Source organism: Pygoscelis adeliae, unplaced genomic scaffold (assembly GCF_000699105.1).
Source record: "Pygoscelis adeliae isolate BGI_AS28 unplaced genomic scaffold, ASM69910v1 Scaffold14, whole genome shotgun sequence".
In the NCBI taxonomy this organism is placed as follows: Eukaryota; Metazoa; Chordata; class Aves; order Sphenisciformes; family Spheniscidae; genus Pygoscelis; species Pygoscelis adeliae.
This window is the reverse complement of record NW_008825109.1, coordinates 16,465,982-16,483,480: the sequence shown is the minus strand read 5'-3', so window position 1 is coordinate 16,483,480 and position 17,499 is coordinate 16,465,982.

The window sequence follows — 17,499 nt, the reverse complement described above, 5'->3', positions numbered from 1 at the left end:
CTATCCATTAAAATGATTTTACTCCATTTGATTGAAATACCTTCTCATATAACATAAATCAACTGGTAAATACACTTCTGAAATAATCTGTACAAGAGATGCAGTCCCCTTTTGAGCAAATTCTGTTAGATGTGCCAGTTAAGTGTGTCGGCTCACATTCCCACTTTGGGATTTATTTAGCATCGTCCTACTCTACACAAGGCTTGTGGCATCTTTATTAATGAATCTTAGCAATAACACTCAAGACAAATGCAGCTTCCTAATTTTATATTATATTTTAATGTTTCTATGTTCTGCAAGCCCTGGTTTACAACTTATAATAGCAAGTCTTTATCTCATGACTAAAACTCTCAAATATGGTGTTAAAAATCTTTTTTTTTCCCCTTCATGTTCAGTGCCAAATATAGGTAATATTTTTCAAGAAAATATATATGTAGGTATAACATATAGCAGCACCATAAGGTTTATTAAAGACCTTGCCTCTCCATTAATAATGATTTCAAATTTAACAGGATGACTAAGACCTCGCTTAGTCCCTTAAGTCTTCAGTGTTCCAGAGAGAGTTAGACATAAATCTTTTTCTTTTGGAGTGCAGTGTTTTTGGCTTAATCTGATGAAAAATACTGTTGCTGTCCAGTCTAACATAAGGCAAAAACCACAATGTTCTCAAGATAGCAGTTACTTGAGTAATCAAATAGTTTGAAAATGAGGATTACATCCTAGAGTTAGGTATATCTGTGAATTCCAAAAAGAGCAAGTATTTGTAAGAAATTTAACATTTTTTCTGATAAAATCTATATCCTGCATTTAATCATGTAACTATGCTATACTTCCCTGTCAAAGTTACTAAATATTAATCTTGAATACAAAGGATGTTTGGACAAAGCCGTTACTTAAGATGAAATAAAATAGCTAACTAAAAAGTCCTCTGTAAACCAGGGAAAACTTTTATAAAACAAATTTATACTCAATTGTTTTCTCTGCATTTTTGCTAGGTTTTTTTCTGAGATTGATATCACAGAAATTCAGAAGTTCAGTACTGAGTGCTCCAGCACCTAGGTTTTTGATGTTCACATTCAAGCAAGTGTGGATAGCCTTATTATCTCAAACAAACACAACAATTTTAGGCAAATAAGGCTTGTGGAGGAGATGGTCAGCTGGTGCAAATATGCCGGTTTCCTCTGAGCTCTTAGTGTCTACCAGAAGATAGGAAGGCAATGCCACAAGAAAAGAAAGAGGCAAATTTCATTGCTTTTAGTAGCCTAGGGTTGTAGTATATTCAAAACCAGATTTTTTTTCCTAGTGCTACCTGACCATTGATAAAATGTCAGTTGTATTTTCTGTCTGTTATCCTGGTATCTTCACACCTGTTACTGTTTTTCAAAAATATTCCTGCACTGGTGCTACATGTGGTTTGTTTTCTTATTATGCTGTGCCCTCCTTAAAGTTTATACAGACAAGAAGACATTTACATTGACTAATTATTCACAGGCTTCACATTTAAATGGACTCTCATTTTATCATCATTTATTTACCCATAATTTTCATACCCCTTCAGCATTGTTATTTTTGTATTTGATCACAACACTTCAACTGTGATTAGCTAAACTGTTATTAGTACATTCTTTAGTCCCATTTCCAAACTACTGAAAATGTTTAACATGTGATACCTGATGACCCTGGTGCATTCCCATCATGTTTTACTGCAGTCTGAAAAGGTTACATATTACTGTTGTTGCTTGCAACGAAAATCTGATTAGTTGTGGTACTTGCATAACATATATAACTTAATTATTAACATAATAGAGTATCCTTCACTTGGTGTAAATGACAAAGTTTTGGTAGTGGGGAGGGAGTTAATTCATTCAAATCACTGATTTGGTGTTTAGATCGAAAAAAGTATTTGGTTCATGCAATTAAGCAATGTGCAACATAATGCTACACAGCCACTTTAGTTCTGGCAGTTCCCAGTTTTGAAGGACTTTACCTTCCTAGCTTTCTTTTTTATGGACGTATTGTGTATAAAATCTCAAACATTTTTTCATTATTAGCATGTTTATTCACCTACGTTTTCCTTCTACATTTCTCTGTTTCTTAATTTTTTTCCCCTCAAGAAAAATGATTGCTGCGATTGGGTGATACAAGAAGCTATTATTGAGGGAGGCAATTTTGCTTTGGCTCATTTAAAAATAGGAGTTCATGCTATGTAATCATAGGAAAGTTGCATGTGGTAAGCTCAAGCACCAAACACAAATCAATACATTCTAATCAGTTCTATTGGCCCCTTTTAGAAAGCTGTTCATGATATCTGTAAATACCGAGTGGCTGAAAATAAATTACAGCTATGCTATGCCGCTGAGATAATACACAGAACAAAGAGGCTCTTAAATGCAAAAGCAAAATTGAGATTGCTATGTGGGTTGTTTACAGTCCATTTTTATCTTAAGATCTTACAGAAGTTTAAGATCAGAGAAAAAATTCCTTTGCTTCCAAGTACCTTGATTTAAGTATCACACATTCACAGGTGTACAGATTTTCTGTTCATGTTGCCAAACAACTCAATCTTTTTTTTCTTTAGGTAAAAGAAATTATTTGTCACTTACCCTCAGAAAGCAGCTATGAAAGGTTACTGTTACGTGTGGAATGCTGAGGAATATATGTATATTTCGCAATCTTCTTTACGTACCTGAAACTCAAGTAACCTTTGAATACCACTATGAGAATCAGAAAGACGTTCCTCTTAATTTCTAATCAACTCAAAGAATTACGAATTCATGCACCAAAATTAAAATATATATTCATATTCTTTATACATATTCATAACTGTAGCAGGAGCTAACATGGAGCTTCTAGACCTAGATTAAAATTAGTAACGAATACCTTCCATCCTGCATGATAAAATTAAAACACTCCAAAAAAAAATCAGTTAATCTGCTTTAGAGGAGGGAAATTTCTTCCTGAATTAAGATTCGGATATCAGGTTAGTCCTTAGGCACATAAAGAAATAAGCTTGAGGGGGAGTGGGGTGGGGGGTATGGGGGTGCAGAATCTGAAACAAAATTTGTTATAGTACAGTGGTCCAACAAAACTACTTGTCTTTTTCACTCTCTGGACATTTGTTGATAGCAAAGAAGGAAGCGGGCAAAGAAGCCAAAAATAAAACCCCTCAAAAAACTCAAATATACTTTATTTTGCAAATTATAAAATAAGATTTTTTTTTCAATATACAAACATTCCTAACACTTTCTATACACATTTCATATTTGTGAAAGCAAGGGCTTGTATTTTCTTTTCAAGATCAGTTGACAGGAAATGGCATTAGGATGTTCCCTTCTTGATATGGAAGTCTGAAAGAACACAAGGTAATCACTGTAAAAATGATTCATAACTTCTTGGTAAGTTGTGGATGTGCATTATGGATTGAGAATTGTCTTTTGGTGTTTCCAGGAGTTCTGTCCCTAAAGTCTTGAATGCCTCAGGTGAGATTGGTCCTTTAAGTGTCTTATGTGTTCTTGTCCTTCACAATGAGATTGTACAAATTCTGTAGTGGCTTTGTTGTCTAAAGTGTCCTTAAGTATTCTTTCTAGAAGAAAAATAAACCTCAAATTTGTAGTAGTAGTCAAACACTGACTGAGTTCTTTCTTGCTTGTTTTTAATCACTCTGATAAAGCTTTGGCATTTTTTTGTGTTACTTTGAAGAACTCAGAAACCAAGGACAAAATTCTCCAGAATTATCTGAAGAAGCTGAAGTATATGGCAAAATTCTCAATAGGACTGTTAGAAAATAATTTCATATCGTGTTAATTTTCCTAGAAAAATTGAAGAAATAAAACTAATCTTGGAAAAAGCCTTTTTAGAAAATCTTTACTGTTAAGCTAGAATTTTATATTATTACAAAAGTCAGAAAACAATGTGTCATATAAATAAAAACATACAATTCATTCAAAAAATGAATGATGAAAATAATGGAATTCATCAAGATGCTAGGAAGTACTTCAAAAAGAAGGCCCATTTATTTATGTATGTTATATCAATTTTCTCTATAACTTTGAATATCTGGCCCATCAAACTCAGTCTACTATATTAATACACTGTTCATATAACCCTCAGAAAGAAAAAGGAACATAATCCAGTTTCTGCCTGGAATAAAAAAAAAAACAATAACTGTCATATTCTGATCAGTTCTTTAGCTGTATTTTATTCTTTCTGTATTTTACTTATTCTGGCAAGCATACACACATAAATTTTAAGCTTTCCTTAAATCTAAAATTTCAGTTATAGCCTGTAATGATGTTACATAGTTCCTTAACTCCTAAATTCTTACCTTCATTAAAATCTGTATTCAATAATAAAAATGAATTTCTAGTAAATTCTTAATAAGCTACCACAATTCTTCACTGAATCTTGTCAGAGATGTTTTTATACTAAAAAAATAAAATAACATTATAAAGACACTGCTTCACTTGCATTTTATTTCATGTACCTAAAGGAAGGAAAATAGGCAAAGTTGGGGGAATCACTTATCTTTCAGAAGCTCAGATGATTTTTTTTTTTATTAACTATAGGATGATCAATAACTTTTGTTTTGTATAGATATATAGGCAGTTGTTTCATTTTGGATAACAAAAGCAGTCAAATCAATTTTTCCTTTTTACACCTCCAAGAAGTTAAGCAAATATGGGCATACGTACTTAGCAAAGAAGGGGTGTGAAATCATCTACACTGTTATAATTCTCTTTTCAGTACTCTTTGACTTGAGTTGATGTTCCCTGTAATGCACACTTGCTTTCAGAAGAATAAAAATACTGCATAACATAACAGCAAGGTTATCTTAAACACATTTAAACAGCTGAAGTGTGTAGTGAAATTGAAGGCAAACTTATTTTTTTAGTTATTGCACTACAACTGAAAAGAAAAAAAAAATTATACCTAGTGTTTTCAGGATATATTTCAACTTTTAATACATTATTTAGTTGTTAAGTAGATAATGCTGGGCAGAAAATCTAAAGAATGCAAACCCTAAGCCAAATCTGGAATACGGCTTGTGTGGAATTACTGGTAACAATAATGACAGCACCAGAAAGAGTAGAATAGAAAGGTGCAAAGAGTTTTTAACTGTCTTTTTGTCTGACTTTTTGACTTTGTGCTAAAGAGTTATCATCTTTGCATAAAGAAACTGTGCTAGTTGTGGCTGGGGTAGAGTTCATTTTCTTCACAGTAGCTAGCATGGGGCTATGTTTTGGATTTGTGCTGAAAACAGTGTTGATGACAGAAGGATGTTTTCGTTACTGCTGAGCAGGGCTTACACAGAGTCAAGGCCTTTTCTGCTTCTCACAACACCCCACCAGCGAGTAGGCTGGGGGTGCACAAGACATTGGGAAGGGACACAGCTGGGACAGCTGATCCCAACTGACGAAAGGGATATCCCAAGCTGTATGACATCATGCTCAGCAATAAAACTAGGGGGAAGAAAGAAGGGGGAGACGTTTGGAGTGATGGCATTTGACTTCCCAAGTAACCATTACACGCGATGGAGCCCTGCTTTCCTGGAGATGGCTGAACACCTGCCTGCCGATGGGAAGGAGTGAATGAATTCCTTGTTTTGCTTTGCTTGCTCACATGGCTTTGCTTTACCTATTAAACTGTCTTTATCTCAACCCATGAGTTTTCTCACTTTCACCCTTCTGATTCTCATCCTGATCCCACTGGGGGGGAGGGAGTGAGCGGCTGTGTGAGGCTTAGTTGCAGTCTGGGGTTAAACCATGGCAGAAACACTAGGGCTTTGACTATGACTATAACACAAAAAGCAAATGGAAAGGTCTATAGCTTTGTTTGTGTTTTGCTTCCTTACTATGACCAAGGGGGAATAGCGATTTCTGAACATTTCCGGTCACAGAAAAAATGCAGAACCGCTTTTGTTAAAATGTTGTACTTAATCTCTTGAATTGCACAAATAAGCCCATTAGCACTGCAAAAATGATGTTTAGTTCTTTACTTTTACAAGCATTAACCAATTAAATCTTACAGCAGGCATAGCAGAGGTATTTTCTTAAAAAAATAGTGAGGTTAATTAATTTAAGGATGTGTAGCTAATCAAAGGCCTGGACAAACCTGAGGATTCTCTAATCTGTTTCTTTATATATATGTTGAATAATACATTCAGGTTGCAAATAAATATAGGAAAATTTATTTTCACTGAAGTCAGCAATCAGAATTAATGTAAATATATCTTCATTTCATATAAAAAATACTTTTTGCTTCAGTTGTAAGTCACATTATTTATGAATCATGAATAGCCTCTAAGAATAAAATTATGCATTTGAAAATATAATTTGAGGTTAGTTATGTTTTATTTCTTTCTAATGCAGGAGGCAGAAGGTGAGATTGTTGTTCTTAGGAAAGTGAATGATGAAGAATGATTTGCAATAAAATGTCCTGTTTAGAGAACAGAATTGTTCCTTGTGAGGTTATATTATTCAGAAGGAATGGAACAAAATATACATACCTATGTAACAAAATATAAAAACATATTACTTTTTTCCCATCTTGGAGAACATCTGTGACCAGATGGTATTAAATTGTAGCATACATGGAGGTATATAATTTTATATAATACATGCTATTTTACTCCAGAGAAGTGACCTCAAAATAATCTGTAACCATTCATTAATAGTTCATTTCTGTCAAAGTTGGAATTGGTAGATTTAATCCTATACTGTTGCTTCTGTTCTCTGATGGGTGGAGTCTGCAAATTCTGTTAGAGACACTACAGTATAAAGGAAAGTTTGGTTACCATAGTTACTTATAAATGTTTCTTCAAATTTCACCTCCTTCACACATTTGTGTCAGTAAAACACAAGCAGTCATGTGTTTTTGAAGAGTGGTTTCAGGAAGAAAGTAGTCAAATCTTCTGTGACTGGTGTTATAAAGATCCTTAAAACATATCTTTTTTTTCCATATATTTTGATTATATGTGACATCAGTGAAATATGGTACAAAATATTCTAAAGGTCTAATTATTTTACTTTATATATGACACTAAAACTATAAAGCATAAAGAAAAAGGAAAACATAAGAATTAGGCTCAGAGTTGATGTTCATGCTTATGGAATGCACAACTATTGCCTTAATACTTTCAGATGAAAGACAAGGTAATATATAAATTCAATTTTTCCCCCCCTATTTTATATATAATATATCTAGCAATTTAATGAATTAGTACATGTATTAATACAATTATATAAAACAGGACTTTTTGCAAAAGTGTCTGTGGATTTAAAACTTTGATCATAGCCTTTTACTGAGTAACTATTATGAAAGATATGTCACCTATCAAAATATGATTTAATTTCAAACAATATACTTGGTTTTTCAGTCCTTGCATAAGATTCCCCCCTTGATTGCTCCTTGATGTCATTTTTCTCTTCTATAATATTTCCAGAGGACATTTTGACAGGTTTGGGTAAGAGTGAGCAACATCTGACAGGTAAAATTGCTTGGGATATTTCAAGCTACACAGCTTGCTGTAGGCAATAAAAGCCTATCATCTTCCATATGCCTATCTTTCATATATATAAGTATATAAAACACACATGTGGGTGTTTATAATTCTTATATAAATATACACATGTACACATATAAGCGTAGTTTTTGATCCATCAAACACTAGATCTGGACAGTTTTAATCTTCCATGTGGTGAACAGAAGGTAAACAAAGAATGGACACCCCTGTGTGAAATTGAGATCAAAAGTAAGAGTGACCTTTGAGAAACCAACCCAAAATACATATCACCCAGTTCTAGTTGTGAAGTTATTTGTACATGTGTTTTGGTGTTTTAACCACAATTAAGTATTTCTCTCTCTCTTATGAAGCTTTAAGTCAAACCCTTAGGAATTGAAATTAAGACAAAATATCTCCATTCTCAATAACTTTTTTTCCCTAACATGCACTTCTCTCTAAGGCTTCCTAAGGCTCAGTAAAGCAGGTTACTGAAGAAAACAGAAATTCTGAAACTTTCATAAGTCCTGTTTATAATGATAGAGAGTGGCACTACATGGCCATTTACCCATGAGAGGAACAGTGCCACTGATTGGATTAGAGCAGGAGAGACTAATGCAGTTATGTCCTTAAGGGTTAGATAAAAAATGAATCTTTCACCTCTGCGAGTGAGAACAACGAGCAATTCAGAAGCATTATATGTGTGAGGCAGTTTGCAGGATCTGTTCTATTTGTCACTGGAATTGGCTGCAGAGCATTTGGCAAAGTCTGAGTTGTCTCAACCCTGGATCATTATCCCAAAGTCCCCTTCCATGCTTAAACTTTAAAAGTAGTTTGGGGGCATCTAAAAAGAAAGGGGAAATCATAACACATTTCTGCAGTTTGCAGCAATACCACCATTACTTAATACTTCTGAAAACAGCGGCTACTTACATAGGACTTCAGTACTATGAGATTCTCAGTAACATGTATGAAAAACCTCCCAAGACTAAGGAGAAGATTTTCCAAGACACCTAAATAAACAAGCTGCCCAAGCCTCGGTGATAGGCACCAGATCTCAGTGAGGCAGCTAATTTTCTTGTATAACCTGGTAATTGATGAGTTTACTGCTGTATGGACGAGTGTTTTTTCCCAAATATTGCTACTTGTCCAAAGAATCCTTTGGAATATTTCATTCTGGATATTTTTAAACACAACCTTAAATGATAAAAAGAAAATTCACCCCTCTCAGCACATAGCCTCCTGAGAGAAATATTATTGCGAGATAATACAGACGATTCAATTGTTTCTGTCGATGAATGGTAGCCAATATTTTTTTCTGCTTGTAAGTTATTTGCTAATGAAATCTAATCTTTTTAATAGCATTGGTTTTCATTTGCAAGAATGTCCTGTTTGAATCTATACCTCAGTTGTTTTGCCAACAGTTGTGTTTTTGTTTTTCACTGATCAAAAATACATTGGCTATCACTAGTCACCTACGGTAACAAAGCAAACTGGCCAGTTCTGTGAAGTTCTAAGATCTTTTTTCTATTTTCTTAACAGATTATTTTCAATCACAGATTAATTAATGCATAACAGCCAAAAAGTTCATACAAAATTCTTTTTCAGTGCGGTATATGGGCTTTCACAGATGGGCTGTCTTCAGCAAGGGTACATTTTCACATAACACACAGCTAAGGTGACTCACTAAATTCAGGAGAAAGATCACAGGATCCTGTGACCTGCTCCACTGGCTATATTCCACTCAGAAATGTGCACATATATACAGTCTCATTAATTTTGTCTATTATTACATAAATAACAATTATCCAGTACCATTATTAAGCACAAAAAAAAATTCCCCTTCATTTTCTCCTGCTCTTAGAGAACAGTCAATCAGGGCTCAAACCTCAGTAGAAGCTTTCATCATGAGAATGGTTAGAAAACTGCACAAACTGGAAATATCTTCACAAATTGACAGGTAAAATGGAATCTGGAGTGGTGGTTGTGTTCATTTAGAGAAATGAAAGGTTCTCCTCTTTCCTAATCCCCAAGAACCGCTCAGAAGGTGGATATCAGGAGTATGTAAGTCCCACGGTGGGTTGTATCCTTAAAGAGGAGCTGAGAGTGTTTCTGAATAGTGCATAATAATGGGTGCTAACAGATCGAACCAGTCTGGAAGAAAACTGACAGCTATTGGTGATCCAGGTTATGAGGCTGTCAGCTCAGGACTGCTTCTAATACTAATCAAATACTTATGACCATTATATTAGTAATTAAAACATATGAATTCCTGTCATCTTTATTTTATTTTGAGAGCTTTATGTATTAATTGCTCAGTTCTTTTCATTTATTAGGGTCACTTTATTTTTTCCCAATTATTTTTTCTCTCTTTTTATCTTCAGAAAAATACAGTATGACCATTTTTGTGACTATTTCTAAAAATGATTATATTTTTTGAAAGTTTTCGTGATACCTTTTCAATAATTTTACTGTGTTTTGGTTGTGGTGCAGTTTTTAAAATCTTGCTGCTATCTGGTTCCCTAGATGCTATGACGGTTCATGAACAATACAGTTGAAGTCATAGGACAGGTTCTCATGATTTCTTCACAAGTTTGTCTAAACAGAGATTATTCTCATGTAAGTATACTCTCTGAACTACTGTAGTCAATTAAATGTATGTGCTTGATTGGCACAGTTTTTTCTTATTAAATAGCAACAGCATAAGATCATTAAACACATCAGTATTCTCATAAAAATGTAGTTTAATTTCCATTCTTATCTAGTAATCAGTCTTACTGAACCCTTTGTTATGAGTAGCATACTTTGTACTTTTTTAGCTACTTTGGCTATTGCTTTTTTTAATGGATTCCTTGGTTTTTTTGTTCTTCTTTTATTTTTTTACCAAATGCACTAAGCCAGACATTAAGACAGCAAACTCCAGAACTATATGGAATAGGCCACAGCTTCTGTCTTTGTGGAAGTACAAAAAATATCCATCAATGTCAAAAGTCCCCTTCCAGCTCTCTCCTCCCAGAACCTGACTTTAAGAAATGTGTTTTATTTATAACTTACATTTTATTTACCAGAATCTATTTTCCTAGTTTGAAGCAATCCAACTAAAATAATTAATTAATAATTTCATAAGGTGCTAAAAGACTAATATAAGCAGTGTTTCTGTGGTTATTGATTTCTTGAAAGATGCCTATTTATTTGAATGGCAGAAATTCTATGTGAATACAAACAAATCTAGAATTTGAAGGACTACAAAATATAAACCAAAGTGGATTAAATTTTACAGTGGTCCCAGCAACCTCTCTTGAAGCCTAAGAACAGATCCTAATTTGTTTAATTTTTGTAAGCCATTCTTTTAACAGTGCCATGCATTCTTTGACTTTTTCCAGAGGGAACGGTAGATGCTGAGCACTTCAGAAATCCAGTCTATTAAGAAAATCCCCTCATATTGTGACCCTCCCTCCCTGGACCATGTTAGGCAACTTCTACCATGTACAAAGTGACTCTGCAAGCTGGACATATACAGTCTAAGACTACAAAGCAGTTATTTTTTGGTAATACACACAGTAGATAGCTGAGACTAATAAACTGTTATGCTAATATGCTCACCATCCCCAGTGAGATATTTAATGAGTCTCTGCTGGCCCAGCAGGCATCAGCTGGGTGAGGATGGGTTAGCCTCCAGTGTCCCCGGGCACGGGCAGTCCCTCCATGTTGCTGAGCTGCCATCTTTCAATTCCCTTTTATCTTTAGGGCTTATACCTGTTCACGTTGGCATTTTTTCCTTGAGCAGTTAAGTATCACTGTCTTGACAAGGGTACTATTGTCTGGGCTTTTATACATCTCAGCTTGCCTGGCTTTAGCTTACGTTATGTCCAGGTCACATAGGTCTCAGATCACAAACACCTGAAACCCTTGGCTGAGGGTTACAGTATTTTGTTCAAACAGAAGATGCTATGGATAAGGTGGATTATGTGTTTATAGAGAATTAAAGTCTAAAATCCATGCTGACAGCTATAACATATTTTGGCCAATAATTCTGTTTAAAATATTCTGAGTTCCCCAATATTTTTTCTTGTGCAAAGACTACAAATCCAGCAAAGGGCTTAGATGCTGCCCACCTACAAACAAATGAATTATCAGTGGTCTTCTGGATGGGACATTTACTGATCTTTGTCCTTACACTATAGTTTTAGAAAGATGGTTATTACTGCTTGCTTAGGCTGTATCTATAATAGTAAAACACACGTTTGGGAACGCTCTCTGGGACTGCCAAGTGGCATGGAGTGGTCTGTGTCCATGCTGCTGAATTCTTTAATCTTCCAAAACAGTGTGAGCATACCCAAACTCCCTCATGGAAAGAGCCTACGGCCCTCAGCCCATGCTACCTCCAAGGCTGTGGCTGGGAGGGTGTTAATGAGCTCAGGCCAAAACTGCTAGGAATAGATCTAACCATTTCCCAGAAGAGATGACCACCTTCCAGCACCCTTCGCTGTTCGCCAGCACTACTTGTGCACTTAATATCTAACTAACCTGCATTATGACTTTGTCTGTGATAGAACGGTGTTGATTTCAGTTATTTCAATGCAAATATTTGACCTCTTAGTTTTGCAGGAGTTAAAGATACAACAGTAGAAAATGCCCCATCCAGATAAAATTTTTCTTTTATTTTATCTTATAATCTACTGTTGAATTTTTTATTGTGCTCTTTGGTAATACGAACAATTTTATAATAAAAGTATGAAAACCAAAAGGGAATCCTGGCCAAGGTTAGCCTGACTTTCTATAGCATATGTAAAATATTGGTAAATATACTTCTCACCATTAGGTGCCAGGCTAAATCATGAATTGCTATTATTAAATGTTGTTTATTGTTTTCATATATGTCCCAAAAAAATTAAAACAAGAATATGCTCACTTAATATTGGAGAAGTGTATTTATATGCACTTCATACACCTAAAACCTTAACATTACTATGCAAAGGAAATGAAAAAGGGGCTTTGGTGAGCTTGAGTGTCATTTGTAATAGACAGATTGTGGCCTAACTGTATAGCAAGTCTACCTCTACCAAGAAGAGGTGTCAAGGCTGTGGGACTAAGATCCTTGAGCAAGGTGTTTGCTTCCTTTGAAAAGGACTCTGGGTGAAAAGATCGCTTCTGGGTCCACTGCAAGGTGCTCATAGAAAATTTTCCTCTGTATCTTTCCATTCCAGGGAAGGATTGTGCTAGTCTGTGAAGCAGGAACACTTTTTCTTTGAAGGAACAAATCCTCTAAATTCCAAGAAACCTGAGCAGTCCTGATTGCAATAGTGCCAAAGCAAAATATTGTGTATTTTGTTTTTTACTTACTTAAAACACTTCCCCCCTCCCCCTCTTCGTATGGAAGAATCACACTTCTGACTAGATATACTTAGGGGTAGGGGGAAGAGAGGGACATGAAATTGTGCTGCACAAACTTGTGCCCCACGTACAAAAATTCTGAAAAGGGGATTAAGGTTGCTTAATTTTTTTTTTTTAACAGAGAATAATTATTTTGTAGTATAACTGTGTGTATGAAACAATAAAATAGATTATTGCTAACTTTCTAGTACTTTCTGCAATTTTTTAGCTTCCTTTGGACATCATTACATAAATGACTCATAATACTGTTTCAGGGAAGCAGACTGAAATCACAGTAATGACTTAACCTCTTTTTTGTCAGTTCCTAGGTCGTCTTTGCAAATGAGTAACAAGAAGATGACAGGAGCCTTTGAATGTCTTTTGGCTCTAATTATAGTTTAATGTGCTTTTTTTCTCAGATTTGCTTAAAATGTTGTTCTTGGAAATAAAACCTTTAACAGTTGAAATCTATTCTTCTTTTAAAAGAGATTGGATAACATGTATGGCTCAAATGATTAGGAGTAAGAATTGTCATACTTCTACTATAAATCATATATCATTTTTCCAAGAAAAGAAAGAGGATTAAGAAAAAACAAAGCTTCCTTTGTATTATTATTGTGCCTAGAAATGACTGTGCAGCTGCAACATAGAAATGAGCGAGAAGCAGATAATTAATGTTTTCAGCTTCTTTTTTTATATTTGGTATGTATTGGATCTTTTACCTAATCGCTTTAATATGTGCTAATCAGATTTTGTCATTGGAGGATCACCAATGGCAGCTGCTCGTGCACAAGACTGAGAACAAAGCAGTCACTTCACTCTAGTCTAGTTCTTTTTCTCTTCCATGCACATCTATCCTCCTGCTGCTTTTGGACTATCTAAGATCTGGCTCCAAGTCAAAACAATGTTGTGAGACCTGACTATCTCAGCATTAAAAATGAATTTGCTATATAAATTGTAGGAAGTCTGTTTTCACAGAAATTCAGTGCTATATTTTCTGCTATAGATGACTACCTTTCTTTAAAGGAGAGTGAGGCAGCTCACCAGGGACCATTTGCAACAGGCATCTAGGGATACTATGTGTGCCAGCCCCACTCTTACATCTCCAAGTGCAGGAGTTGCAATCCTTACTGTGTAGCAATGTCCCCTACCAGGGTTTGCTGGGGTAAGGTGCTTTCTGATCACTCCCTTTCTTCAGGTACACCTTTGAAATCTCATTTGGAAATAGCAGAGAGATGAAGAAAGAGAGCTCCCCAACCCAAATTTATTCCACTTGAAAGCTCATCCTGGTTTTGTCTTTTAGAATAATAATTCTGTCATCTGCAGCAGGAGAGAGAAGGGGAACTGAGTGATAGAGCACCATCTGGTCCAGTGGGTCACTGAAGATCTTTTAAAAAAATCCCTGTGGTTATTCTATGCATATGTTGGTTCAGCTCTGTCTAACATGACACGTAAGGCACTAATTAGCTGGTTTCTTCTCACTTGCCCGAATCATCGTCATATTAGTCTTGTCGTTATTGTGATAAGTGTGAATAAGGACTAACATATATTCTGAATGTAAGAGATTCCTAGTCATTTACAAAGGAAATGATACTGAAATGTGAATATTCCTGGGCATGAAATATTCTTTTGTTTACATGCAAACTTTCTAATGAAACATCCTTGATATCTTACTGAGTATGTGACAAGTCAAAAGTTCTGTTCACAGCTAGCATATCCTGCTAAGATTGAACTTTAGTACCTCCAACAGCCTAGCGACTCCTACCCAAAGGAGTAGATATTAAATTTGCTTTCAGTATCTACTGTCATTTTGCCTCTTAGTTACACTTTATTACAGAAACAAGAAAATGAGCTGTTAGATATTCTGACATTAAAATTGGATTCCCCTCTCTCCCTGCTTCCCTCCAGCCTCACAATAGCCCACTGTTTCCTGGGTAGGTAGTTTCACCAAAGGAGATGCAAGCACCTGTGAAAGTGTGAGTCTGCATTACCAAAGGAAACAGCTCCTGCCTACCATTTTAGCAAGCAAGCAGGCAACGAAGCTGGAGACCTACTGCAAGCTAAAATAACTCTCTGTGTCTTTCACAACTTATTTATTTGCTTGTTTGTTTAATTTGGACCCATTTCCCAAGTCTGTCATATGCTCCAGTAACCAGTTGAGCTGGCACAACTCACTGGCACTCTCTCTGAGATTGTTTCCTCTGAATTGTAGCCTGTACCCTGCTGAGATCAACCCAGAAGAAACATGGTAGTGAATCCCAGCTGATTCTCTGCCTCAATCCAGCCATGCTCATCAGTCAATATCGAAGGAAGCCTAGTGGGGTACATACTTTCCTTAACTGAACAGGCCTTCATGCACTGCTACAAAGAACAATTATTATATCCAGGGGCTTTGCTTGTTTATTAATGATGATTATCTGGTGATATATTTGCTACAGACCCTGAAGGAAATTTTTTTGTCTCTAATGTGCTGCACTGGTCACCGTAGAAACGTAATTGTAAGGTATGAGATCGGTTGTGCTGGGCAAAGTCTCAGAAGTGGAGAGTGATTGAGAAGAAAGCATGTTGAGAGAGTCAGTGTTTTAGCAGCTGTAAAAGAATTGGGAATGAGGTCTGCCTCAGTGTCAGCTGAGGATACTAAAATGAGGAAACACCCTGGTAAGCTAAGGGCATGCACAAATGACTCAGTGTTTGGTTTCTTTGGTGAGCCACCAGGACGTCTCAAGTCTCATTGTTATGAATACAAATTCGATTTTTGTCCTTGCTCATGTATAAACACACTGGAAACTATCTTCCCAAAGACTGTCAGCCTTTAGATACTTTTTATTAACTGTTAATACAGATAGCTAATACTAAAACAAGTGCATTTATTTATTTAACCACAACAAACTAAATTTTACATGGCAGATAATAGATTATCATAGAATCATAGAATCATAGAATAGTTTGGGTTGGAAGGGACCTCTAAAGGTCATCTAGTCCAACCCCCCTGCCATGGACAGGGACATCTTCAACTAGATCAGGTTGCTCAGAGCCCCGTCCAACCTGACCTGGAATGTTTCCAGGGATGGGGCATCCACCACCTCTCTGGGCAACATGTGCCAGTGTTTCACCACCCTCAGCGTAAAAAATGTCTTCCTTATATCTAGTCTAAATCTAGCCCCCTTTTAGTTTAAAGCCATTCCCCTTGTCCTGTTGCAACAGGCCCTGCTAAAAAGTTTGCCGCCATCTTTTTTATAAGTCCCCTTTAAGTACTGATAGGCTGCAATAAGGTGTCCCCGAAGCTGCCTCTTCTCTAGGCTGAACAACCCCAACTCTCTCAGCCTTTCTTCATAGGAGAGGTGTTCCATCCCCCTGATCATTTTTGTGGCCCTCCTCTGGACCCGCTCCAACAGGCCTGTGTCTTTCTTATGCTGAGGGCTCCAGAGCTGGACGCAGTACTCCAAGTGGGGTCTCACCAGAGCAGAGTAGAGGGGCAGAACCACCTCCCTCGACCTGCTGGCCACGCTTCTTTGGATGCAGCCCAGGATACGATTGGCCTTCTGGGCTGTGAGCGCCCATTGCTGGCTCGTGTCCAGCTTTTCCTCCACCAGTACCCCCAAGTCCTTCTTGGCAGGGCTGCTCTCAATCCCTTCATCCCCCAGCCTGTACTGATACCAGGGGTTGCCCTGACCCAGGTGAAAGACCTTGCACTTGGCCTTGTTGAACCTCACGATGTTCACACAGGCCCACTTCTTGAGCTTGTCCAGGTCCCTCTGGATGGCATCCCGTCACTCTGGCGTGTCCACCGCACCACTCAGCTTGGTGTCATCTGCAAACTTGCTGAGGGTTTCAGCAAGTTTCATTTTCAAATCCTCAAACATTTTTTAAATACAATAATAAAAAAAGACAATAAACATGCTTTAATGTCTGCAAGAACATCACTGGTTCTACATCCTTCTAGATGATTACTGATAGCATGATTAGAGTATCCAGTGGTTGTTTTTAGGGACCCTTCAGTGGTTCTTAACAAATCTTAAAGATTTGCTTGTTTAGTATATAAGGGTAAAGTCTTCTTAAGGCACAAAGACATTATTGCTCTAGAGAAGCAAAAATTGCAGAATTGGACCAACATAACAGTCCATTTCTGTATCTTCTATGGATATGTGTCTGCATGTGAAGGAAGAGAGAGTGAGAGAAAAGAGAGAGAGAGTTATGTTTATGATTTCCTAAAATCATTTAGAAATCATGTTTCAATTTGTGGTGATCCCGCAGACTGTTCTGGCAAAACTCTCTTAGATTTAATTTGAAGTTTTGTTGATGTAAAGATTATCTCAACATCTCCTAAATCCCTCTGTTTTCATTTTTCATATTTATGTCTTACAAAAAAATATTTAAGAAATTCTAGCAAACTCCTCCTCGTTAACTTCTTAAGTGGAGTCTTTATTCCTACTATACTAAACCAAACTGTACTAAACTAAACTATTGCATTGGGTTTGCATGCAAGGTTTTGGTAGCAGGGGGGCTACAGGGGTAGCTTCTGAGAGAAGATGCCAGAAGCTGCCCCCATGACCATCAGAGCCAGTGTCAGCCAGCTCCAAGACGGACCTGCCACTGCCCAAGTCCGAGCCATTCAGTGATGGTGGTAG